We start from the raw sequence: 7,133 nt of genomic DNA, 5'->3' as shown, positions 1-7,133 counted from the left end.
CACTTTATTTCATATAGTCTATCGCTGGTGGCGCTTCAGCAAAAAAAAAAATTCTGGTCCCCTGCCCCAATTTCAACGCTGAGGGCGGTCAGCGTTGAAATTGGGGCAGGGGACCAGATAGACTGGCGCAGTCGGGGCGATTAATTTGTTTTTGTAGTTTAAATAAAATAAAAAAAATTGCCAAATGGGGGTGTTAGCGCAAAATCACCCCGACTGGTTTATTCTGCAGGAAATTCATTGCTATTAAATATTCATGAGCACATATTATAATGAAGTGGGCGCGGAAATACGTGCATAATGAGGTCAACATGGTACAGGTCACACTGCAGACCCAACATGGCCGCACGTTGAAATTCGAGTTTGCCGTAGTCGTCGTTTCTTATTCATCACAATGTGTAAAAATGTAACTCGTACTGTCGTAGAATTGAAAAAAAATCGGCTGCTACAATCAGCCGACGTCTTCCCGGTCAGAGGTCAGTTGAAGAGACGTTGTGATTGGCTTAGATGATTGTCAATTAGAACCATTAACATAATTCCCCGTTGAAAAATCGACGGGTTCCTGCAGTGTCGATAGAGGGCCATGCAGAATAAACCAGTCGGGGTGATTTCGCAGTTACAGGGGATTTCGCGCTAACACCTCCATTTCGCGAATTTTTTTATTTTATTTAAACTACAAAAACAAATTAATCGCCCGACTGCGCCAGTCTAGGGACCAGACTACAAAAAATTAGGCAATCCTCGGGGGACGGACATCCGGGCATTTTCATGGCATGGCAACCATCACGGTGAAAACAAAGGCCGAAAACTCCCAGAAAACGGTACTTTGGGATGGTTGTTGAGACTACCCTGAGCAGTGTAACAAGATTAGCCTGCGTGTTGTAACGCATATAAATTTGATTGTTCAGAATTACTTCAAAGTTGAGTTCCTGTTGTTTTCGCGAATGTTCCGCGTTCCTCAGCAGCGCGCGCAGAGCCCCTAGAAATACTCGGTACAGTGATGCGCGTCTTAGCAATGTGGAACGTCTTGTGACGTAGCCTCGCCCCCAAGAATAATATAATAAGTTCCTTGAGCAGGTATATTTAAGCAATAACACCCCCCCCCCACCACCCAGGCGGGTATAACACGAGATATTGCACAGTTCACGACATATATGCACAAGCCGCAGGCGAGTGCATATATGGAGTTAATTATGTAATATCAAGGGGCGGGGTTATTGCTATTATATTATACCAGTATATTGACAAATCGATAAAACTAGTAAAAAAGAGTTTACTTTCATCTACTAAGAATTCATGATTATGGCCCTTGAACATGAATATTTATAAGAATAGTAATATTGATTATCTTTATTGCGTTCGTATCCTTATTAGGATTTTGACTAAAATGCAATACAGATATGAATAAAGACAAACAAACAATTAAAGTGAGAATAAAATTAATGGATACCTTCCTAATTCTAAAAGACATGCCACATTGGTCGCTTTGCTGTTAACTTTGAGTAGGTATTTGCAGTATTTCATGTGCAATTGTTCCATTGGTGACATGATATTCATATACATCTTTTGCTGTTTAATTATACTATCTTACCAGATTTCGGCACAGTATAAAAATATTGGTTTTATCATGGTATCAAACATTTTAAGATCTGTTTGTATTGGTATATATGTATCTGAGATTAATAACTGTTTCATTTTGAAGCATGCTTTCATAGCTCTATTTTTAAGATCTTCTTGAGCCAAGTCAAATTTACCATTTTTTTTTTCAATTTTATTTCAAGATAAGTGTATGTTGACACTCTTCCTAGTTCTACACCAACTATGTGAAAATTTAGGTTTTTAATGTGTTTGCCACTTTTGTTGAATATCATGGTTTTTGATTTATTAATATTAATGCTTAATTTCCATTTTTTGCAGTAAATTTGAAGACCGTTTAGTGCATTCTGCAAACCTGAGCTGCTTTCTGATAGTAGAATTAAGTCATCTGCGTATAGTAAACATGGCAGTGTATTATTTCGCAAAGATGGCGGGTTGTTCTCCCCATGTTTATATGTTCTTTAATGTCATTAACGTATATATTAAATAAGATTGGGCTTAGGCCATCCCCCTGCCTTATGCCTCTTTCTACTGGAAATGTTTTTGTTAAGCCATTTTTTGTTTTTACGCATGCAAGTGAATTTTGGTAAATACTATTAATTATTTGGTAACATTTTCTGTGATGCCATTTTTTCTTAATTTGTACATTAGTCAGGGTGCCAGACTGAGTCAAATGTTTTTTTGAAGTCAATAAAATATGCAAAATTGTATTTCTTGTTGTTAAGATATGTTGTGACCAGTTGTTTAAATACAAATATGTGATCTCTTGTTTCAAATTTTGGCATGAACCCAATTTGTTCTTTAATTATTATTTTATTGTCTTGTATATAGTTGGTTAGACGTTGTTTTAGAATTGATGTGAATAGTTTACTTAATGTGCTCAGAAGGGTGATACCCCTGTAGTTGCTAGGGTCTGTTTTGTCACCTTTTCTTTTATAAATGGGTTTAATGATACCTGTATTCCAGCTGCTTGAATACTTGCCACTAGATAAAATAAGATTGAATATTTTTTGTAAAGGCTTTATTAAAATATATTTGCCTGTTTTCATCATTTCGTTTTTAATTTTATCCAGACCTGGGCTTTTCCAGCTTTCTGCTTATTTATTTCGTTTTGCATCTCAAGTTCTGAAATATTTTTGTCAAGCATATCTACTGTCTGAGAGCTCCATTCTAATAGGTCAATGTCTGCATCTTGGTTATAGTCTCTCATCTGCTCGGAAGAATTCAGTTCTTTAAAGTGTTCAAACCACTTTTCATCTTTAATGTTTTCAACATAGTTTTCATTTTGTTGGTTATATTTAAGTTCTTTTATTAAGTCCCATGTTGTCTAGTCTATTAAGTATCTCATTTTTAAATTCTCTCTTTCTTTTTATTGATTAGACGTTTATAGTCTCTTTTAAGATTGTAACATTGAATTCTTAAATGTTTGTTGTCAGGATTTCTACTGAGGTTAGAAAACAATTTAAATACTTTTCTTTTCATATTAGCTAGCTCATTTGTAAACCATTTGGCTTGTTTAGTTATGTTTTTTGATTTAACATGTAAAATGTTTTGTCGAATTATTTTTTTCTTCAGACTTTTGTCTGCTGCTCCAATGTACATATTTGATATCAATTCACATGCATGGTCAATTGACTCTATATTTTGGGTAAAGTATTTTTATTGAATTCATCAATTAGCTTGCCTATTTCTTTACTCTGTAAAGCCCTGTTAAAGTGCAATTTAGATTCGTTATTCCATAAATAGATAGTGCTTGTTGGTGTTTCAGATTTGTAGTTTATTTTGTCACTTTTATCTGAGGTAGCATTAGTGTTTAGGTGATAGGATATCTGGCAGTGGTCAGAAAGAGATAGATCAAGTGGGTGGACAAAAATAGATTGATTTTTTCAAATAAATTATTACTAACTATTGTATAATCAACGATGCTACTGCCTTTTCCTTTATGGCAAGTAAACCTGCATGTGTTATCACCCATGCATCTATCATTCAAGATAATAAGGTCAGTAGCCATGCAAAGATCTAAAAGTGATTCACCATATTTGTTTTTAGTTGAGTCTTGAGAGACTCTTTTTCTAAAGTTACAGGTTATGTCTGATGACTGGTAGTTGTGGTTGTTGTAAATCGCAACATCATTATCATTTCTGGTTCTAGCATTAAAGTCCCCTGTTAAAATAATTGATCCTTTCTTTGAGTATTTTGCTATGTCATTTTCAAGTAGCTGAAATAAACTGTTTTCTTTCCAATTGAAAATACTCGAGAGCTGGGGGCAAACAGTGCAGAGAAATAAATCTTCCTCTAACTGAAAAAAAAATCCCTTTTGAACTGTACCCAGATGAAGTCGTCTGAGCTACTTTTTTGAAGAGTGATACCCTTCTTGGACATGTTTTTCTTGTACATGTTTTGGTTTCCACTAAACTAAAACAAATCAAAATCAACTAAACTATCTAAATAAATTTTATCTTGAATTTTATGTTCCAGACTTCCATAAATGTTCAAGGTGGAAAATTTAAGAATATGCATACTTGCCGTATTGGATGGCATGTTGCAGAGAAATTAAAATACAGTTAGTAAACAAAAAAAGATAATTTACCAAAAAATGAAGTATTGCTGAGGATTGCTGGTCCAGTAATTGAAACTAAGTCAATGTTTTCAGGCTATGGAGAGAAATGTTTATCTGTTAAGAAAATTGATTATACCGGTAAAGAGTTCCTCTATTTTGTTGTTCCCTTGATATGTGTCTTGATGATGGTTGTGATTTTGGTACATGTAATTGTCAGACATCCCTCCTTTGTTGTAGTTTCTTTGATGCTGGGCTGGATGATGGTTGTAGTTGGTATGCCTGCTTGGTGTCTCAGTTTTGTAGTTGTATCCACCCATTCTAGTAGGTAGTTGTACGCTGAATGCATACACAAATTCAAATTGAATACAAACTAATTTTCATTCCGCATAAAAAAGAAACGTATCCACGGTGAATAGAGCAGCGTAAATACAAAAATTAGCATAACAAAAAATGACCTTTACTGACTTCGTCAACGCCATTTGAAATACAGGGTCGTGTACAGTTTAGATCATTAAAACAACGGATATTTCCCGTTTTCATTCCGGTTTTTGTACAATTTGGATTGTAATGTGTCCATTGAAAGTACAGTTGTGAAATAAACCGGTATTGTGACTCATCATACTACTTGTAACTGTGGATATTTGACGTTCAGTGGTATTTGGTTCCACCGAAATTATCGAATTGTCAATATACTGGTATAATATAATATCAATAACCCCCCCCCCCCCGTTATTGCTTAAATATGTAATATCTCAAATTGAAGGTTGGTGATATAGGCTGAAAAATAATGTATTGTTAATGATAGCTTACTTTATGTTGTCCTAAATTATTTCAAAACTTCGGGGTTTAAAAAAAATAGCGATTTTCGAAAAATATTAGGACAAGTTTCTCAAAAACATCACTGCAACACATAAAATAATGTTATTTCATTGTACCATGGGACAATAGTTCCATTATTGTACATAATAAACAAATGAACATTATCAGTGAACAGCTCGTGATTTATGACTAACTTTCTCGAAAATTATAAGTAACAAATATCTCTATAACGCATGCTGTATTTGTGTGGGGACGAAATAGTTGTCTTTATTATGCTCATGCTGTAATGCACATACTTTATCACACGAGCATTTACTATCGGTAATAGTTATTGTGGGATGGCCCAGCGATTCGAAGAGTTCACAGTGATTTTGTATGAGCAGTTGCAATGTACGTCATAACTTATATGAGGGTCGGTAAGGGGTATTTTCGTAAGCTGTAATCAATTGTTTTGATTTTCGTAATAATGAATTCAAATCAGTAAAAAAACGTAAATTCGTAGACAGTGGGCAAAGTGTAAATGTAATCAGCCATTTTATTCGTACTTAATTTGTACAAAGATTTTAATTTTTGTAATCGTATAAAGCATTTTCCACCTATTTGTTAATGTAAATGGAACTTTCATTTTATTTTATGTAAAAACGTAAGATGCCGTTTTTATTTCCTGTACCAGCTAACAAACAATACTTATCCTGGATTCATTAAAGGCAGTGACAGGGAGCCATACATGTAATTAAGATATTTTAAGGGTAAAAATCCTGACGTTTTTCTACTTTTTACATGAGGTGGAATTCACTTGGAAAATTGTAGTTTATGTAGTGTATCACCGAACATTGAAAACCTGTGCGAAGAATAAGAAATATAGACGAAAAGACTATGAATGTTGGTCGTTGGGGGAGTATTTCCTTGATATGAGTTTAACATTGAATGGTTGTGACCTACGTTGTCATAAACCTTTAATTATTATCAATTACAACAGTTCGAATTTGGAATAACAAATGCACATTTTCAACCACAGTCACTTGGGGGCTGAAAATCAATAAATACTAATTTTCAACAACAAAAATCATCCGCTATACGTATATAAATAAACAAGTTGTGAAACACGACACCTAGTAAATCGACACCCTGTCGGTTTCAAATGTCGATTTCTTACCTTAAAATGCGAAACAAAAATTTTAGAGGGGATCAGGTGTTACATTAATAACCATTGTTCATAATCGCTAACTTGGTTTTATTCAAAACTGCACAAATCCCGCGTTTTCTGATGATATCCGACGATTTCATGAACGAAAATGGCCAGCAGCCAGAATCAAGGGGGATTCGCACAGAGTTCTGGGTAAATCAAGTGCGCATACTCATTTTCAGCCAATCAGGCGTGCCGTATCAGCGAGTATTTCCTATATGGTATTTTTTGTGCTATTAGACATATGTTTATACCGTTTGAGTTGGTTTACGCAGCTAAAACATAATTTGAGAATAACTTTATTTCTTCTTGTAGATTTTGACAAGAAAAATTGCAATGACATTCCAGATAGATTGGAACAGCTTTTGTGTGATATCTCACGAACAGGCGAAATTAGGTTCTAACTTGTATCGTTTTTTGACAACTATGTTCTTGTTCCTAGTGTTTCATTGTCTGCTAATACACCAATTGTGAAATTATATGTTCGGCATATGTAGGTAATCCCAACGTGGTAACATTGTAATGACAAGGTCAGTGTATGAAGGCCACGATGTTATCGTAATTACCCGGCTTCAGTCGCACAGCCGAACAATTTACTTTTTTAGGTTTACGTGTAATGTCATCTAGATTTCAGTTTCAGTGAACAAGTGTTTGTGATTTTCCAAAGTGCGCATTGAAATGTTTTAGCTCGTAATTAATGGCTGTAAATCACGGCGGCAATCTTCGTTTGTTTCGAACTAAGCCCACTAGTCTGTTCACGTTTGTTGTTGGCCATTGTAATATTATTCGTCTCTCAAATGACTGATTCGAGAACTATATAAAAGTTATATATAGGATACCTCTGTGGACATTTCATACTTTCTATTTCATTCTCTCAACTTCATTTCTACTGTTACATCAATTTGTTAATACCTTACATGGTGTCTTAAATGGTTAACTAAATAAGGCGCAACATTGGTGCAGATGGCTAGTAGT

Source organism: Saccoglossus kowalevskii, chromosome 1 (genome assembly GCF_978046115.1).
Source record: "Saccoglossus kowalevskii chromosome 1, keSacKowa6.1, whole genome shotgun sequence".
In the NCBI taxonomy this organism is placed as follows: domain Eukaryota; kingdom Metazoa; phylum Hemichordata; class Enteropneusta; family Harrimaniidae; genus Saccoglossus; species Saccoglossus kowalevskii.
Note: the sequence above shows the minus strand (reverse complement) of the source record.